Source organism: Phyllobates terribilis, unplaced genomic scaffold (genome assembly GCF_046119375.1).
Source record: "Phyllobates terribilis strain yellow unplaced genomic scaffold, ASM4611937v1 Scaffold_1__5_contigs__length_1240528914, whole genome shotgun sequence".
NCBI classification, from domain to species: Eukaryota; Metazoa; Chordata; class Amphibia; order Anura; family Dendrobatidae; genus Phyllobates; species Phyllobates terribilis.
This window is the reverse complement of record NW_027362761.1, coordinates 70,300,872-70,322,207: the sequence shown is the minus strand read 5'-3', so window position 1 is coordinate 70,322,207 and position 21,336 is coordinate 70,300,872. Positions and strand designations below refer to the sequence as shown.

The window sequence follows — 21,336 nt, the reverse complement described above, 5'->3', positions numbered from 1 at the left end:
GGGGCATATATACATGAATTGAGGGGGGGAATATATACATAGATTGGGAGGAGCATTTATACATGGATTGGGGGGAGCATATTTACATGGATTGGTGGGAGCATATATACAAGGATTGGGGGAGCATATATACATGGATTGGGGAGGGCAGCATATATACATGGATTGGGGTAGGACAACATATATACATGGATTGGGGGAGGGCAGCCTATATACACGGATTGGGGGAAGGCAGCATATATACATGGATTGGGGGAGGGCAGCATATATACATGGATTGGGGGAGGGCAGCATATATACATGGATTGGGGGAGGGCAGCATACATACAAGGATGGGAGCATATACCAAGATGGGGGTGAGCACATTCTTTATTTCTGCAGTCTCACACCCCTGCTCCTTTCTGTCGCTGCTCTCTGCCCCCGAACACCCCCCCTGCTGGCTCTCTGTATCAGTTGTTTTTTCTGAACTAAAACCTCAGTATTCAGGTTAAATTGCACTTGGCGATAAATAAGTGGTTTTGGATTACAGTTTGGGCACTCGGTCTCTTAAAGATTCGCCATCACTGGTCTAGCCATTCCCTTTGGTGAATCTATTATATTAGGCTATTTGTATTAGTACAGGAACATAGTTTATATTGGAGGGATCTAATACACTACCTCCTGATCTAATAGAGATTGTTAAAGTCACACCTCCTATTTGTGAATTTCTACTAGGCTAGTAAGGCAAACATAGACATATAGATATCTAGAGGATCCCCTCATACAAAATTTTGAGTTTCAGATAGGATACTCAAAATAATAAAGGAAGAAAAAGAATCTCCTATAAAATCCTGATTGTCTGATAGGATACATATAAAAAATAATAATAAAGGTAGAGGACGAGTCCAACACTATCCATCACCCTAGCTGAGAATAAGCTTGGAGATTATTGAGAATTACTGAAAATGTTTAAATTTATATTATTACCAATCTTCTCTTTTAATTGATAAGAATAAAAAATATATTTTATCTATTACTCCAATTGGATTAGTCTCTGAAAGTGACTATTGGAAATCAGTGTACAGTGAATTTTTCAGAGTGAAAATTACAAATATGCCATTTTAGTGCCCAATACATGGACCACATAAATTAAGTGAGTTGTCCTGGGTTTAAAGGGGTATTCTCAAGTTATTAAATTGCTTTAATTACTTAGACAGCTTGAAAGCTTATAGTTGTCTATGTACTGACATGCTCCTGCACTGAGAGCTTTTAACTTTCATAGTGTACAGCTGGTTTCCATGGAGCTCAGCCACTACTGCCTCCCTAGACCTTGGCCGAGAGTGTGCAGTAGTAATATTCCAGGAGTGGGGTTATCTCCTAATATACCAGCCGCCTCTCTCCAACCCATTGATTTCTATACAGCAGTTGGCTGCTCACCTACCTTTCCCACCCTCTCAGCTTCTGAGAAGCTGCTGTTATAAATCTTGTAAAATCAACAGTGCTGCAGTTTTCAAATCAGGTCTCTTAATCACAGCTCTCTCTGTCTTGAGCCCTGTGCTTGTTCAGTTCGCTATGTATAAATACAGTGTACACTCCAGAACAAGCCAGTAATAGCTGATGTCTTACAGCAGAACTTGTTACAGCTCTGCTGCTCACCAGAGCTGTCACTCAAGGAGCAGAGCCCACCCTGCCCGAATGCAGGTAGTAAGGAAACTGCATTACTCTGAGCTATTCAAGAGACAATTTGAGAAGACCCCTTTAACAATTGATGATCCATCTCAATATGAGATAGGTGGGGGTCTACACCACCCACCGGTCAGCTAAAAACTGATGCTGCAATGGCCCGAACTAAACAATATACAGGTGAAACACAACAACCCCATACATTGCTTGGTGGCCGCTGCCAAGTTCTGAAGTTTATTCGCTTCAGTTGGAGATAAAGCACAGTCCTTGTCTGCGGCAACTAATGTACAGGGCTTCTGTGTTCCCCTTGAACACCGCTTAATTCTGCCACTGGAGCAGCTTTCAGCTAGTCAAGGGGGAGGGAGTGTTTATAGTTCAGTTCATCAATCATTAGATTCGGTCGAACTCTTTTAAGTTAATTGTAGTTGGGGCCCGCTGCTGAGTTCACAAGATGGGCCCTTTAGCTTTAAGAGCGTGCATTATACTGGATTGTTTTTGGCAGGGCTGTGGAGTCGGTAAGCCACAGTTGCGACTCCGACTCCTGGATTTTATCAGGTTCCGACTCCGGCTCCAACTCAGACTCCTTCATAAATGGCCAATTCGTAACAATAAATTTACTGTTGTAAAATATTAACATTGTGCTTATTCAGTTTCTCACCATCATATAAGTAATCAGACCACTTAGAGCAAAAACTATATTTATTAGAATACAATTAGAATATAGCAAATAACTTTTCTAAACTCTTGTAAGTAAATATGCAATAAACACTGTTATGCAGTTAATAAGAAGAAATCTATAAATTTGTCCTCAGAAAAAGTATTGCCTCTGTCAGATCCTCCTTCATGGATGCCCTCAACCTCTCTACACTAACTTGGGTTGGTGGCAAAGCAGTAACCACTCGGGCAACATCTCTAACAATGTCAGGATACAGAGGAATCGCTTGTTGCACTGTTATTTTTTATGTCAATTTCTTTTAGTGCACATGAAAAATTCTGCTGAAATGTACTGGCTGTGTTCTTTGATGGGGATGACTCTTCTATGCGGGAACGCTTTGCACCGTCCTTGTGATCCAAATATTTTTCGAAATTAAATTCTTCATCAGTTGATGATGAGGGTGAAGATGTGGCAGGACGACCAAATTCTTCTTGTTCCTCCTGACTGTTCTGCAACCCTTTCATCCTTACTGCTATTTCAAACAGAGCTTCTTTTCCTTTAGTTAGCTGTTGATCATCTAGAAGAATCCGATGCATTGGGTCTACATAAACAGCTGCCAAAAGAATGTTATTTTGTAATAGTAGCTCCTCTCTCCTTTCATTGATGTAGCAATGCCACTTGCAATTAACCCTCCTCTTTGGGACAGGCGAAACATCAGGTTCTTCCACTCCTTTAAGAAAATACCTGGAGTTAAGTCCTCTGCTTGTAATTTTTTAGTCACTGTAAATGGGTGCTCTAGCAATTTTTCCAGCTCAGTCACCTGATGCCACTGACTTTCATTTAGCGTCAGTTGAGGGTTAGCCATGTCTACAAGAAAGGTTTTCAGTTCAACCAAGCGCTGAATCATTAAGTAAGTACTGCCCCATCGTGTGGCTTGATCAATAATTGCCCCTTTTCCAGCACGTCTCTTCAAAATTGAGTCAACTTTAGGGGTTCTGGCAACAGTAGCCAATTTTCTCACCTTGCCAATCAGTGCAGCAGCATGTCCTTCTTGCAGACTGTCTCTTATAGCCAGCTGTAGCGTATGCACAACACAGCGCATGTGATGAATGAAAGAACGTATTGACACAGTTTCAACAAGATCATCTAAACCAGGGGTCCCCAAACTACGGCCCGCGGGCCACATGCGGCCCGCGGAGGACTTTTATCCGGCCCGCAGGGCTATGAGCGGAGGAGAGGGGAGCGGTGCCATTGCCCGCCCTTCTCCCCCGCTTGCTCAGGGCCCCGGCAGGCGGATACTTACCTCTGCAGATCCGCTGTCTTCCTGCTCTGCGCTTCCTGTGAAGTCTCAGGTCAGAGGGCGCGGTGACGTCTTTACACCGCGCCCTCCCGAGTGCCGTCACAGGCAGCGCAGAGCGGGACGACGACGACGCGACGCTGGAGTCCAGACCAGAGTAGAGCAGTGGCAGCAAATAAGAAGTGAGGTGAGTATTGGATTTTTTTATTTTTTTTTAATGTATGGAGGCATAGGTCATTATATGTGGGGGGGGTGACATCCTGCAAGGGGTATAATATGGGGGGGTGACATCCTGAATGGGGCATGATATGGGGGGTGACATCCTGCATGGGGCATTATGTGGGGGGGTGACATCCTGAATGGGGCATGATATGGGGGGTGACATCCTGAATGGGGCATGATATGGGGGGGAAAGGGACATCCTGCATGGGGCATTATATGGGGAGAGAGGTGACATCCTCCATGGGGCATAATATGGGGGGGGTGACATGCTGCATGGGGCACAATATGGGGGGTGACATGCTGCATGGGGCATAATATGGGGGGGTGACATGCTGCATGGGGCATTATATGGGGGGGTGACATGCTGCATGGGGCATTATATGGGGGGGTGACATCCTGCAAGGGGTATAATATGGGGGGGTGACATCCTGCATGGGGCATGATATGGGGGGTGACATCCTGCATGGGGCATTATATGGGGGGGTGACATGCTGCATGTGGCATTATATGGGGGGGTGACATGCTGCATGTGGCATTATATGGGGGGGGTGATATGCTGCATGTGGCATTATATGGGGGGGGTGACATGCTGCATGGGGCATTATATGGGGGGGTGACATGCTGCATGGGGCATTATAAATACAGGGGAGTGATATCATGCATAGGACATTATATGGGGGGGTGACATCCTGCATGGGGAATTATATGGGGGGTGACATCCTGCATGGGGCATTATATGGGGGGTGACATCCTGCATGGGGCATTATATGGGGGGGGAAGGGACATCCTGCATGGGGCATTATATGGGGGGGAAGGGACATCCTGCATGGGGCATAATATGGGGGGGGTGACATGCTGCATGGGGCATAATATGGGGGGGTGACATGCTGCATGGGGCATAATATGGGGGGGTGACATGCTGCATGGGGCATTATATGGGGGGGTGACATGCTGCATGGGGCATTATATGGGGGGGTGGCATCAAGCATGGGGCATTATAAGGGGGGAACAGCCTGCATGGGGCATTATAAGGGGTGGAACAGCCTGCATATGGCATTATAAGGGGGAAACAGCCTGCCTATTGGGGACATTTACCTGCCTATTGGGGACATTTACATGCCTATTGGGGACATTTACCTGCCTATTGGGGACCTATGCTGCCTATTGGGGACATTTACCTGCCTATTGGGGATATTAACCTGCCTATTGAGGACCTATGCTGCCTATTGGGTACAGTTACCTACCTATTGAAATACCGGTTGATTTAACTTTACTTGTTCTTCATTTTAAATATTGTATTTGTTCCGTATTGTTTTTTTTACTACAAAATAAGATATGTGCAGTGTGAATAGGAATTTGTTCATAGTTTTTTTTAAAAACTATATTCCGGCCTTCCAATGGTCTGAGGGACCGTGAACTGGCCCCCTGTTTAAAAAGTTTGAGGACCCCTGATCTAAACTATCATGTTGCTGTTCATCTGAAGCAACTTCAGTTTGCTCCTCAGTTACAATACTGTGTTCCTCTATTTCAAACATTTCTGTGTCTGTGGACCCAGAATGTTCTTCTAGCTGCTGGTCACCATCATTACTCTCATTCATTAGCTTAATAGTACTTATCATATTTGAAGCATTGTCAGTTACGACAGAAAGAACTTGCTCTTTTTTAAGTTCATAGTCTTGCAGAACCTTTTCCACCAAGACCTGGAGAAACTCACTGGTGTGATGAGCTTTGGTGTCTTTTACTGCCAATGTCTTGGTAACTATTTCATTTTTGTCACAAACAAATCGGACATTGATGGTAAAATAGTTTACTCTGTCACGTGTGCAGGCATCCATTTTAAGAATAATTAGAAAAATAGCCCAAGTACTACAAATTGAGTGTGGGCAAGGGAACAGAATCCCCCCCGACACCCTCAAATACCGACTCCAAGGCAACATTTTTTTACTAGGAGAAAAACAGAGTCATCATGGTTTTTTAAAAAAAGACACATATTTTATTAACAATCAGTTAAGACAAGTGTTGTAATCAAAAAACAAAAGGAAATTAATAAAGAGCAAGTGAAAAGCAAGGTGGACAATGAAATATCCACATAAGCCCAAACAGACCTGCCTCAATATTAGATGCTTAATCAAAAATAGACACAACTCTTATGACTGGAAAAAAAGGATTTTTCCATAAGAGTAGAAAGACCGCTGCACCTAAGATTTTCAACCAATACAGTGAAAATTGCATAAATAATAGGCCAATAATTTATCTCAATGGAATATCAAAATTGAAGAGCTGTCGTTAAACTGAACACCTAGTGGCGCACTATAGTATACTGAAAAAAGAGAACAAGCATCAAAGACAGACCCATCAATTAAGGTGCAGCGTGCATGTTAATATAAACTATAGAGTTGGACAGATAGAGGAGCATCTCCACATATTCCCTCCCTTCCCCCAATCTCCCACTCCTACAAAATGAAAGGAGGGGAGAGTGACCTCTTAGGCATATTAACATAAAGTGCCAGAAAGGGGATGTCACTCAAATTGGCAGTGGGGGAGATGTTGTTCTTACCAGGGGTGGTGGTGGGCAGTCAGTGGGCTTTAGGACAAACCACGTGCATCCTCGACGCGCGTTTCGCGGCGACTACGGCCGCTTTCTCAAGGGGCGGTGAAAATAATGGGAAGCAGGCACCCTTTTTGAATCATTAGTGCCGGTCACGTGAGCGATCACGTGACCGGTCACATGTGTGATAGGGGCGTGCACTGGTGCCCTAGCGACGCGAAGCTGGCGCATGCGCCCGCCATAACCCGCGCCAGACCACGCCCCCAGGCCGTCAAGACACCATCGCGCACGCGCGGGCACGCCGCTCAAAGAGCGGAGGTGCCCGACCGTGCGCGGACGTCATACAGACAGCCGGAGGCGCGCCCAACAGCAGGGAGGCCGGCGCATGCGCACCACGTCCCAGGGCAACAGTGCACGCATAGAAGTTACATATACACAGAACCAGGAAAGACAGAGCAGGAATTAAACAGGGAATTTCATATCATGACACCATATCCATGACAATTTGTCCATCAAGCCCTTTTCTTTGTCTTTTTCCATATTTCTGTCATCCCATCCTTAATTTCTATGGAACATCTGCATCACACAATCATTTGGAGTAAATAAAGATTCATCCAATAAGGTGCAAAGAGAGGAGTTATGTTATTATCTGAAAAAAAGCTGAAAAATGTATACAATTAAAAACAAGAATTAAATTAAAACCAAAACAAAAACAAAAAAAGGGAAAACGGAAAAAAACAAAATTAACCCCAGACTAGACATATATATCCCTCGGACACAGTGAGGGTAACAAGGAGAGGGTAATTGTATGAATTAAAATTAACTAGAAAAAACCCAACATCACAAGAAGGAGGAAAAAGAGAGGGACTCATTTAGTCCACGGGGCGACAATGTCCCAAGTGTCACTATCCACTTAGCTTCAACCTGCGCCAAAACCTTTTTGACATTGCCGCCCCGTGCACCCAAACGTATCACGTCTATCCCCCGCACTTTGAAACAGCGAGGGTCGCAATTATGGACAGCCCTAAAGTGCCTAGGAATACTTTTGAGTTCGCTAACGTCGGTCGTTGTCCTGGCCGCACCAATGTCGCGCACATGCTCACGCATACGTATTCTCAGTTCCCTAGATGTAAGTCCAATATAGATTAGAGGGCAATCACACATGGCATAATAGATGACATTACTAGTGCCACATGAAATATAGTGTCTTATTTTAAAGAGTCTGTTGCCATCTGAGGACGTAAACGTGTTGCAGCGCGCGACATTGGTGCAGGCAAGACAACAACCGCAGGGAAAGGTTCCAAGGGTCGGTCCACGAGAGCCAAAAAGATTTGGTTGTGTCGGGACATAGTGGCTCGACACTAGAAGGTCTTTAAGATTTTTGGCCCGTCTCGGTGTCATAAGGGGACGATCCCCAAGAATTGGTCCCAGGGAGGGGTCGGTTGCCAAAATGTCCCAATGCTTGGTCATAATCCTCCTCATATTTTCCCACTCATGGTTGTAATCCGAAATATACCGAATTTTTACTTGTCCGGTCTCCGATCCTTTAATAACATTTGAGTATAGTAAGTTGTTACGTGGGGTCCGTCTGGCCCTATCATATCCATGCTTGATACATCTGTTGCTGTACCCTCGTTGTTTAAATCTGAGCCTCAAGTCCACGGCCTGACGCTCAAATCTAAGGTCAGAGGAGCAGATTCGCCTCGCCCTCAGGAATTGCCCGACGGGGACGGCCCTTATAGTAGTGGGATGGTGTGCCGTATCGGCATGTATTAGGGCATTAACTGACGTAGACTTCCTAAAAATGTCGGTCTGGAGGCACCTCCCACCATCAACCTCCAGCTCGACATCCAGGAAGTCAATTTTAGTAGTATGAGATCTATATGTCAGTTTAATGCCCCATGTATTCTGGTTCAGTTGTACCATAAATTCATCGAGCTGTTGCACCGTCCCTCGCCAGAAAAACAAAATATCATCAATATAGCGGAGCCAGCATAAAATTTGGTCCGTGGCCCCCGCGCCCTCATCGCCAAAAATATGTCTCTCCCATGCTCCTAGAAAAAGGTTAGCGTACGAGGGCGCGCAGGCCGCCCCCATCGCTGTGCCCCGCCTTTGCAGATATACTGCATCTTTAAACAAAAAATAATTATGGGTCAGGACAAATTGCAAGAGCTCGATGATAAACCCACACAAAGGGCCGCCCAGGTCGGACGCCCCGAGGAAGAGACGGACCGACTCCAGACCAATGGTATGCTCAATGCAGGTGTACAGACTTTCCACATCTGCTGTAACAAGCAATACCCCACTATCCAAAAGGACGCCATCGACCCGCGTAAGGACGTCCGCCGTGTCTCTGATGTACGAGGGCAGGGTCTCAACAATTGGCTTCAAGTAAAAGTCAATAAATCTGCATATGGGTTCACATAGACCACCCAGACCTGACACGATCGGACGTCCCGGCGGGTCGACGGGGTCCTTATGGATCTTAGGTAAAAGGTCGGTGTTTTTGGAAATCGGACAGTCAGGGCCTCCACCGTTTTCTTATCTACAATCCCACCCTCACAGGCATTGGCCAAAATCACCTGGAGTGCTGCGGAGAAGGAGGTTGTAGGGTTGTAACAGAGTTTGGAGTAAGTATTAGCATCCTTTAGTTGACGGAATGCTTCTTTCTCATATTTCTTGCAGGGCCAAATCACAATATTTCCCCCTTTGTCCGCTGCCTTGATTACAATGTCACTATAGGACTGCAAAGTACTAATTGCTTTCCGTTGAGATGCTGTAAAGTTATCAAATCTTCTAGAGGTAGACAACCTTCCAAAGTCCTCAGATACAAGCCTAGAAAAAATTTCCACAGCCGGGCACAGGGACAAAGGGGGAAAGCGTGTAGATTTAGGCCTTGCACATGGGGGTAACCCACCTTGTTGGAAAGATCCTTGCTCCTGCAATAGTTCCTCCAAATTTGAAATTGCCTCCTGCTCCGCAGAACTCCAGGATTCACAAGGTGCCATGCTCCTAGAGTGTAATTTATGGAGGATGAGTTTGCGTGTAAAAAGGTGAAGGTCCTTTAAAGCTGTAAAATAATTAAAGCCATTAGTGGGGGAGAAAGACAATCCCTTGCTTAGAACCTCCAACTGCTCTGCAGAGAGAACATGGGAGGACAAATTGACAACCTGTAACTCCCCCTGGGACCCACTCACCCGTTGTTGCGATGGACCTTTTGTTTTTGCTAGTCTGTCGAGTCTGGACCCTTCTAGGATTTTGTCCCAGAGCACTCGGATTATCCACAAATTGCGTTTTTTCGTGAGGGTCCTCCACAGACGTGGTGGATGACATGGACGTTGATCTTGATCTGGAAAGAGAGCCTCCTCTCTGTTGAGGGCGAGACCGTCTATTTGAATGTCCCCATTTGTACATACGTTGTAATTGTTTATCTTGTAAATCACGTGAAAATTTCTTGGATTTAAACGTCTGGACCTCATTAGCCAGTTCCTGAGCTAGAATTTCAATGTCTTCATTGAATTTTTTTAAAGACTCATTAGACATCTCTTTCTTCAGTATAAGCTGTAGTTGTTCAATTTCGGTCTCAATCAATGTTAGAGATTTCTGGTTCATCTCAATAAGTAGGTGCATGTATCCAATTGAGCATATGTTGGAATGTTGTTCCCATCTAGTCTTGATAGAATCATCCTCTACATTGAAGGAGGGAAAGATCTGTACTCTCAGACCCCGGGGTATGAGACCCCTCTCAATATATTTTTTTAGGAAAGCCACATTCCACCATAGCCGTGTTCTCTTTCTAATGAGATCCTTAAATTTATTAGTATGTTCATTCATACAGAACCCCCCCCCTGCATTACTATCATTGTCCTCCTTGCATGCATCGTTAAGTTGTGAGAGCCAGGTTCCGTCCCGGGCTCGAAAGTCCATAGCGGGCCTGAAATAAACTGTGTGAGCCACAGAAATAAATATAATTAGAAAAATAGCCCAAGTACTACAAATTGAGTGTGGGCAAGGGAACAGAATCCCCCCCGACACCCTCAAATACCGACTCCAAGGCAACATTTTTTTACTAGGAGAAAAACAGAGTCATCATGGTTTTTTAAAAAAAGACACATATTTTATTAACAATCAGTTAAGACAAGTGTTGTAATCAAAAAACAAAAGGAAATTAATAAAGAGCAAGTGAAAAGCAAGGTGGACAATGAAATATCCACATAAGCCCAAACAGACCTGCCTCAATATTAGATGCTTAATCAAAAATAGACACAACTCTTATGACTGGAAAAAAGGATTTTTCCATAAGAGTAGAAAGACCGCTGCACCTAAGATTTTCAACCAATACAGTGAAAATTGCATAAATAATAGGCCAATAATTTATCTCAATGGAATATCAAAATTGAAGAGCTGTCGTTAAACTGAACACCTAGTGGCGCACTATAGTATACTGAAAAAAGAGAACAAGCATCAAAGACAGACCCATCAATTAAGGTGCAGCGTGCATGTTAATATAAACTATAGAGTTGGACAGATAGAGGAGCATCTCCACATATTCCCTCCCTTCCCCCAATCTCCCACTCCTACAAAATGAAAGGAGGGGAGAGTGACCTCTTAGGCATATTAACATAAAGTGCCAGAAAGGGCATGTCACTCAAATTGGCAGTGGGGGAGATGTTGTTCTTACCAGGGGTGGTGGTGGGCAGTCAGTGGGCTTTAGGACAAACCACGTGCGTCCCCGACGCGCGTTTCGCGGCGACTACGGCCGCTTTCTCAAGGGGCGGTGAAAATAATGGGAAGCAGGCACCCTTTTTGAATCATTAGTGCCGGTCACGTGAGCGAGCACGTGACCGGTCACATGTGTGATGGGGGCGTGCACTGGTGCCCTAGCGACGCGAAGCTGGCGCATGCGCCCGCCGTAACCCGCGCCAGACCACGCCCCCAGGCCGTCAAGACACCATCGCGCACGCGCGGGCACGCCGCTCAAAGAGCGGAGGTGCCCGACCGTGCGCGGACGTCATACAGACAGCCGGAGGCGCGCCCAACAGCAGGGAGGCCGGCGCATGCGCACCACGTCCCAGGGCAACAGTGCACGCATAGAAGTTACATATACACAGAACCAGGAAAGACAGAGCAGGAATTAAACAGGGAATTTCATATCATGACACCATATCCATGACAATTTGTCCATCAAGCCCTTTTCTTTGTCTTTTTCCATATTTCTGTCATCCCATCCTTAATTTCTATGGAACATCTGCATCACACAATCATTTGGAGTAAATAAAGATTCATCCAATAAGGTGCAAAGAGAGGAGTTATGTTATTATCTGAAAAAAAGCTGAAAAATATATACAATTAAAAACAAGAATTAAATTAAAACAAAAACAAAAAAAGGGAAAACGGAAAAAAACAAAATTAACCCCAGACTAGACATATATATCCCTCGGACACAGTGAGGGTAACAAGGAGAGGGTAATTGTATGAATTAAAATTAACCAGAAAAAACCCAACATCACAAGAAGGAGGAAAAAGAGAGGGACTCATTTAGTCCACGGGGCGACAATGTCCCAAGTGTCACTATCCACTTAGCTTCAACCTGCGCCAAAACCTTTTTGACATTGCCGCCCCGTGCACCCAAACGTATCACGTCTATCCCCCGCACTTTGAAACAGCAAGGGTCGCAATTATGGACAGCCCTAAAGTGCCTAGGAATACTTTTGAGTTCGCTAACGTCGGTCGTTGTCCTGGCCGCACCAATGTCGCGCACATGCTCACGCACACGTATTCTCAGTTCCCTAGATGTAAGTCCAATATAGATTAGAGGGCAATCACACATGGCATAATAGATGACATTACTAGTGCCACATGAAATATAGTGTCTTATTTTAAAGAGTCTGTTGCCATCTGAGGACGTAAACGTGTTGCAGCACGCGACATTGGTGCAGGCAAGACAACGACCGCAGGGAAAGGTTCCAAGGGTCGGTCCACGAGAGCCAAAAAGATTTGGTTGTGTCGGGACATAGTGGCTCGACACTAGAAGGTCTTTAAGATTTTTGGCCCGTCTCGGTGTCATAAGGGGACGATCCCCAAGAATTGGTCCCAGGGAGGGGTCGGTTGCCAAAATGTCCCAATGCTTGGTCATAATCCTCCTCATATTTTCCCACTCATGGTTGTAATCCGAAATATACCGAATTTTTACTTGTCCGGTCTCCGATCCTTTAATAACGTTTGAGTATAGTAAGTTGTTACGTGGGGTCCGTCTGGCCCTATCATATCCATGCTTGATACATCTGTTGCTGTACCCTCGTTGTTTAAATCTGAGCCTCAAGTCCACGGCCTGAAGCTCAAATCTAAGGTCAGAGGAGCAGATTCGCCTCGCCCTCAGGAATTGCCCGACGGGGACGGCCCTTATAGCAAAAACAAAGGTCCATCGCAACAACGGGTGAGTGGGTCCCAGGGGGAGTTACAGGTTGTCAATTTGTCCTCCCATGTTCTCTCTGCAGAGCAGTTGGAGGTTCTAAGCAAGGGATTGTCTTTCTCCCCCACTAATGGCTTTAATTATTTTACAGCTTTAAAGGACCTTCACCTTTTTACACGCAAACTCATCCTCCATAAATTACACTCTAGGAGCATGGCACCTTGTGAATCCTAGAGTTCTGCGGAGCAGGAGGCAATTTCAAATTTGGAGGAACTATTGCAGGAGCAAGGATCTTTCCAACAAGGTGGGTTACCCCCATGTGCAAGGCCTAAATCTACACGCTTTCCCCCTTTGTCCCTGTGACCGGCTGTGGAAATTTTTTCTAGGCTTGTATCTGAGGACTTTGGAAGGTTGTCTACCTCTAGAAGATTTGATAACCTTACAGCATCTCAACGGAAAGCAATTAGTACTTTGCAGTCCTATAGTGACATTGTAATCAAGGCAGCGGACAAAGGGGGAAATATTGTGATTTGGCCCTGCAAGAAATATGAGAAAGAAGCATTCCGTCAACTAAAGGATGCTAATACTTACTCCAAACTCTGTTACAACCCTACAACCTCCTTCTCCGCAGCACTCCAGGTGATTTTGGCCAATGCCTGTGAGGGTGGGATTGTAGATAAGAAAACGGTGGAGGCCCTGACTGTCCGATTTCCAAAAACACCGACCTTTTACCTTTTACCCAAGATCCATAAGGACCCCGTCGACCCGCCGGGACGTCCGATCGTGTCAGGTCTGGGTGGTCTATGTGAACCCATATGCAGATTTATTGACTTTTACTTGAAGCCAATTGTTGAGACCCTGCCCTCGTACATCAGAGACACGGCGGACGTCCTTACGCGGGTCGATGGCGTCCTTTTGGATAGTGGGGTATTGCTTGTTACAGCAGATGTGGAAAGTCTGTACACCTGCATTGAGCATACCATTGGTCTGGAGTCGGTCCGTCTCTTCCTCGGGGCGTCCGACCTGGGCGGCCCTTTGTGTGGGTTTATCATCGAGCTCTTGCAATTTGTCCTGACCCATAATTATTTTTTGTTTAAAGATGCAGTATATCTGCAAAGGCGGGGCACAGCGATGGGGGCGGCCTGCGCGCCCTCGTACGCTAACCTTTTTCTAGGAGCATGGGAGAGACATATTTTTGGCGATGAGGGCGAGGGGGCCACGGACCAAATTTTATGCTGGCTCCGCTATATTGATGATATTTTGTTTTTCTGGCGAGGGACGGTGCAACAGCTCGATGAATTTATGGTACAACTGAACCAGAATACATGGGGCATTAAACTGACATATAGATCTCATACTACTAAAATTGACTTCCTGGATGTCGAGCTGGAGGTTGATGGTGGGAGGTGCCTCCAGACCGACATTTTTAGGAAGTCTACGTCAGTTAATGCCCTAATACATGCCGATACGGCACACCATCCCACTACTATAAGGGCCGTCCCCGTCGGGCAATTCCTGAGGGCGAGGCGAATCTGCTCCTCTGACCTTAGATTTGAGCGTCAGGCCGTGGACTTGAGGCTCAGATTTAAACAACGAGGGTACAGCAACAGATGTATCAAGCATGGATATGATAGGGCCAGACGGACCCCACGTAACAACTTACTATACTCAAACGTTATTAAAGGATCGGAGACCGGACAAGTAAAAATTCGGTATATTTCGGATTACAACCATGAGTGGGAAAATATGAGGAGGATTATGACCAAGCATTGGGACATTTTGGCAACCGACCCCTCCCTGGGACCAATTCTTGGGGATCGTCCCCTTATGACACCGAGACGGGCCAAAAATCTTAAAGACCTTCTAGTGTCGAGCCACTATGTCCCGACACAACCAAATCTTTTTGGCTCTCGTGGACCGACCCTTGGAACCTTTCCCTGCGGTCGTTGTCTTGCCTGCACCAATGTCGCGCGCTGCAACACGTTTACGTCCTCAGATGGCAACAGACTCTTTAAAATAAGACACTATATTTCATGTGGCACTAGTAATGTCATCTATTATGCCATGTGTGATTGCCCTCTAATCTATATTGGACTTACATCTAGGGAACTGAGAATACGTGTGCGTGAGCATGTGCGCGACATTGGTGCGGCCAGGACAACGACCGACGTTAGCGAACTCAAAAGTATTCCTAGGCACTTTAGGGCTGTCCATAATTGCGACCCTCGCTGTTTCAAAGTGCGGGGGATAGACGTGATACGTTTGGGTGCACGGGGCGGCAATGTCAAAAAGGTTTTGGCGCAGGTTGAAGCTAAGTGGATAGTGACACTTGGGACATTGTCGCCCCGTGGACTAAATGAGTCCCTCTCTTTTTCCTCCTTCTTGTGATGTTGGGTTTTTTCTGGTTAATTTTAATTCATACAATTACCCTCTCCTTGTTACCCTCACTGTGTCCGAGGGATATATATGTCTAGTCTGGGGTTAATTTTGTTTTTTTTCCGTTTTCCCTTTTTTTGTTTTTGTTTTGGTTTTAATTTAATTCTTGTTTTTAATTGTATACATTTTTCAGCTTTTTTTCAGATAATAACATAACTCCTCTCTTTGCACCTTATTGGATCAATCTTTATTTACTCCAAATGATTGTGTGATGCAGATGTTCCATAGAAATTAAGGATGGGATGACAGAAATATGGAAAAAGACAAAGAAAAGGGCTTGATGGACAAATTGTCATGGATATGGTGTCATGATATGAAATTCCCTGTTTAATTCCTGCTCTGTCTTTCCTGGTTCTGTGTATATGTAACTTCTATGCGTGCACTGTTGCCCTGGGACGTGGTGCGCATGCGCCGGCCTCCCTGCTGTTGGGCGCGCCTCCGGCTGTCTGTATGACGTCCGCGCACGGTCGGGCACCTCCGCTCTTTGAGCGGCGTGCCCGCGCGTGCGCGATGGTGTCTTGACGGCCTGGGGGCGTGGTCTGGCGCGGGTTACGGCGGGCGCATGCGCCAGCTTCGCGTCGCTAGGGCACCAGTGCACGCCCCCATCACACATGTGACCGGTCACGTGATCGCTCACGTGACCGGCACTAATGATTCAAAAAGGGTGCCTGCTTCCCATTATTTTCACCGCCCCTTGAGAAAGCGGCCGTAGTCGCCGCGAAACGCGCGTCGGGGACGCACGTGGTTTGTCCTAAAGCCCACTGACTGCCCACCACCACCCCTGGTAAGAACAACATCTCCCCCACTGCCAATTTGAGTGACATGCCCTTTCTGGCACTTTATGTTAATATGCCTAAGAGGTCACTCTCCCCTCCTTTCATTTTGTAGGAGTGGGAGATTGGGGGAAGGGAGGGAATATGTGGAGATGCTCCTCTATCTGTCCAACTCTATAGTTTATATTAACATGCACGCTGCACCTTAATTGATGGGTCTGTCTTTGATGCTTGTTCTCTTTTTTCAGTATACTATAGTGCGCCACTAGGTGTTCAGTTTAACGACAGCTCTTCAATTTTGATATTCCATTGAGATAAATTATTGGCCTATTATTTATGCAATTTTCACTGTATTGGTTGAAAATCTTAGGTGCAGCGGTCTTTCTACTCTTATGGAAAAATCCTTTTTTCCAGTCATAAGAGTTGTGTCTATTTTTGATTAAGCATCTAATATTGAGGCAGGTCTGTTTAGGCTTATGTGGATATTTCATTGTCCACCTTGCTTTTCACTTGCTCTTTATTAATTTCCTTTTGTTTTTTGATTACAACACTTGTCTTAACTGATTGTTAATAAAATATGTGTCTTTTTTTAAAAAACCATGATGACTCTGTTTTTCTCCTAGTAAAAAAATCCATTTTAAGAAACAGAAAGCGTCCCTTGAGGGTTTTTTTAAGTTATTCCTTTTGTTTAAAAGCTTCTTCGATTACTAATTTTCTAATACTCTCTCTCTCTCTCCAGAGAAACACCAAGCTTGCGGACCATTTCCCCATTCAGACACATAAAAGCTGATCGTGAAAATAATGAAATAGGCACACTATCCTTTACAACAAGCTCTATGATCTGTTTTTTAAATTTATCTACTGTCATTGTCACAGTAACTTTGTCACTGACAAAATATCTTGCAACTGATGGCTGCAAAGTTCTCTGCTCCTTTGTTTGGCTGGAAGAGCTGAGCACTGGTTCTTTGGTTTGGATGCAGTCTTTCTCATCCACTGCTTTCAGTACTTCTGGATGAAAGCGCTGTAAATGTCTCTTTAGATTAGAAGCTCTGGTAGGAGCATTTTTATCTTTGCCTGAATATGCACTGATCTTGGCTTCACAGCATTTGTTTTCGTCTGGATCATTTGTCATACACTGACAGACATAATGTTTTCTATCTTGAGTGATGGTGAAATGTTCTAATACAGCTGATTTAATGTGACGCTTCTTTGACATTCTCAGGTTTTTAATTCTGCATTCACAATCCAAATGACAATTGTTTTTCCTAAAAACAATTGTACAAAATTATTGCCAGGTCGTACAACTGATATAGTGGTCAGTAATACTGTTATTCCTCATGTACTCACAGTTAACTGATGCAAAGTTTGTTGAAAGGATAATACTTCTTACAGTCTTCTTCTTCTGAGTAGCAGCTGTGAGATGCTTGGAAGACACACACCTAGTAAACATCTAGTCTAGAGGAGGAGCTTTACTACTAAGAATTTGCAACACAATTTCACTTTCAGTTTCATACATTGTAAGTAGGGGGATTGGGGCAGCATGAGGTTAACCAAGTATAAGATTAGATAAGGGCAGTGGAGAACAGTGACACACAAGAAGTAAGAAATGTCTCTATCTCCAGCAGAACTGCTTATCACTGTTGTTCATAGTTTGATAGTAGATACAGTTATATGAAAAAGTTTGGGCATCCCTATTAATCTTAAGCTTAATGTTTTATAAAAATTGGTGTTTTTGCAACAGCTATTTCAGTTTGATATATGTAATAACTGTTGGACACAGTAATGTTTCTGCCTTGAAATGAGGTTTATTGTACTAACAGAAAATGTGCAATCTGCATTCAAACAAAATTTGACAGGTGCACCTCACCAGAAAAGTGACATTAATATTTAGTAGTTCCTCCTTTTGCAAAAATAACAGCCTCTAGTCGCTTCCTGTAGCTTTTAATGAGTTCCTGGATCCTGGATGAAGGTATTTTTGACCATTCCTCTTTACAAAACAATTCCAGTTCAGTTAAGCTTGATGGTCGCCGAGCTTGGACAGCCCTCTTCAAATGATCCCACAGATGTTCAATGATATTCAGGTCTGGGGACTGGGATGGCCATTCCAGAACATTGTAATTGTTCCTCTGCATGAATGCCTGAATAGATTTGGAGCGGTGTTTTGGATAATTGTCTTGCTGAAAGATCCATCCCCTGCGTAACTTCAACTTTATCACTGATTCTTGAACATTATTGTCAAGAATCTGCTGATACTGAGTGGAATCCATGCGTCCCTCAACTTTAACAAGATTCCCGGTGCCGGCATTGGCCACACAGCCCCAAAGCATGATGGAACCTCCACCAAATTTTACTGTGGGTAGCAAGTGTTTTTCTTGGAATGCTGTGTTTTTTTGCCGCCATGCATAACGCCTTTTTGTATGACCAAACAACTCAATCTTGGTTTCATCAGTCCACAGGACCTTCTTCCAAAAAGAAATTGGCTTCTCCAAATGTGCTTTTGCATACCTCAGCCGACTCTGTTTGTGGTGTGCTTGCAGAAACGGCTTCTTTCGCATCACTCTCCCATACAGCTTCTCCTTGTGCAAAGTGCGTTGTATAGTTGACCCATGCACAGTGACACCATCTGCAGCAAGTTGATGCTGCAGCTCTCTGGAGGTGGTCTGAGGATTGTCCTTGACTGATATCACCATTCTTCTCTGCCTTTCTGATGTTTTTCTTGGCCTGCCACTTCTGGCCTTAACAAGAACTGTCCCTGTGTTCTTCCATTTCCTTACTATGTTCCTCACAGTGGAAACTGACAGGTTAAATCTCTGAGACAGCTTTTTGTATCCTTCCCCTGAACAACTATGTTGAATAATCTTTGTTTTCAGATCATTTGACAGTTGTTTTGAGGAGCCCATGATGCCACTCTTCAGAGGAGATTCAAACAGGAGAACAACTTGCAAGTGGCCACTTTAAGTAGCTTTTCTCATGATTGCATACACCTGGCTATGAAGTTCATAGCTCAATGAGGTTACAAAACCAAAAAAAGTGCTTTAGTAAGTCAGTAAAAAGTAGGTAGGAGTATTTAAAACAAGAAAATGATAAGGGTGCCCATACTTATGCATCTGTCAAATTTTGTTTGAATGCAGATTGCACATTTTCTGTTAGTACAATAAACCTCATTTCAAGGCAGAAACATTACTGTGTCCAACAGTTATTACATATATCAAACTGAAATAGCTGTTGCAAAAACACCAATTTTTATAAAACATTAAGATTAATAGGGGTGCCCAAACTTTTTCATATAACTGTATATATTTGAGTAACATTTATAAAATTCATATGAAAGTTCAATTATGAAATATTAATAAATTTTTTTAAAGCTGAAGTCGGAGTCGGTACATTTCTACCGACTCTGACTCCAACCAAAACTAACTCCGAATCCACAGCCCTGGTTTTTGGAATCATTGTTGCTTTTCCAGCATCTTTTGAACTAATAGTAATGTGAGAAATCTCTATTTTTCAGTTGACAAATGACAGATCTGAGTAGGGGATTATTTGCGGGATTTGTTGAGATTTCTGTTGGTGCCATTTCGGGGTATATAACATTTTTTCAATCATTTTTTGTTCCGATTTTTCAAAGGCAGAATTAATAAACAGCAATTCAGAAAATGTCTAATATTTTTTATGCTTTTTCACGCTGTTCACAATGTGGTAAAATACTTTATTTGGGTCAATATGATTACAGCAGCACAAAGGTTATATACTGTAGTATTTTTAGATATTGCTATTTTGCACACTAACATTTTTATTTATTTATTTTTTTTAATTTGCTCTTAGAATACATCAATGGCTCTATTAAAGGACGTGTCTGTCAATCAGTTCCTTTCAAGTGATTTGATTCTATGGTGACCGTATATACGCTGCCGGCTTCTCCTTTGTATGTGACTCCTGCTCGGAAGTCCAACGTCACCACCGGACCGGATTTGACATCTATTTCTGATACCTCACTTTTAACCACCGCACAAGTGACCTAATTTCAGCGCTTTCACCTTAGCTGTTAGACCGCTTTAATGTCGTACTTTATTTTTTCTATATTCATGATTCATGTGAGTTCTGTTCAGTTAGGGTTTCCCCAGTTATCTGTATTTACTTTTATACACATCACTTGTGCATTTTGAGTGCTCTATGCTTTGTATATTGCGCCTATGTGTGTGTTTTGTAGTGATAGTATAATTATAATGCACTATATTGTACTTTCACTGTATCAGTATTGAAGATGCAGACCACTCCTCCCTCTCCCCATTTATTACATTATGGACACCGGTTGATATACTGGTGCTAAGCTGGTCCATATATGTACAGTATATACATTTTTTTCCAATATAACCACTATTTGTCCATTCAACTTTACAGTTAAATAGTAATGATTCACAGTGACATATCTATATCAATTTGGTATTTCTGATGTCTCTTCTTTCTTGCCTTTTCTCTTATTTTTCACCTATGGTATCATACAATGGTAATTGCTCCACTAAGATACTTTTACTGGACCGATATTAGGGCCTGTCGCCTTCCATAAGTGAAACTATTGTTATTTTATTGACATTGAATTGTGTTAGCATAACAGTCTGTTTTGTTTGGTCAGCATTATTATTGTATATTATTTTATTACTTTTTTGACACTTTCTTTACATTTGTTAAGAATTTTGTTAAGAATTTTTATTTTCCATATAGTGCATCAGAAGAAAATCTGTTATTGGTTGAAATGTTAGACACATAAAAATATGAATTGTCAATAAATACTATTTGAATCTTCAGTTGAGTGCCTAGTCCTTTTGACGTACCGTAACTCCTTTATTGCCGAACCACATATGGCCTTAACCCTTTCACTCCCGAGCCTGTTTTCACCTTCCAAACCGGGCCAATTTTTACAATTCTGACCACTGTCACTTTATGAGGTAATAACTCTGGAACGCTTCAACCGATTCCCCTGATTCTGAGATTGTTTTCTCATGACATATTGTACTTCATGAGAGTAGTAACATTTCTTCGATATCACTTGCGTTTATTTGTGAAGAAAATTGGAAATTTGGCAAAAATTTTGCAATTTTCAAACTTTTAATTTTTATGCCTTTATATCAGAGAGATATGTCACACAAAATACCATATTTTTCTAACTATAAGACGCACCAGACCATAAGATGCACCTAGGTTTTAGAGGAGGAAAATAGAAGAAAAAAATAAGCAAAAAATGTGGTCATGATTCACTGTTAAGGGGCAGGGGGTCCGCTGCTGACACTGTTATAGGGGTAATGTCCCCCAATTCTGTTAATATCCCCCTCCTGG

The 21,336-nt window shown here is 43.6% G+C and overlaps 1 protein-coding gene across 3 annotated transcripts in view; it reads left to right on the top strand.

Moving 5' to 3' along the window:
- The window catches only part of LOC141205336 (structural maintenance of chromosomes protein 2), a 127,239-nt gene extending 106,432 nt beyond the window's left edge, over window positions 1–20,807 (top strand). For all 3 annotated transcript variants that reach the window (XM_073664095.1, XM_073664135.1, XM_073664087.1), the window contains one exon: window positions 19,828–20,807. The gene's annotated coding sequence lies outside the window, so the exon portion shown is untranslated. The remainder of the gene's footprint in view (window positions 1–19,827) is intronic.
- The last annotated feature ends 529 nt before the right edge of the window (window positions 20,808–21,336 follow it).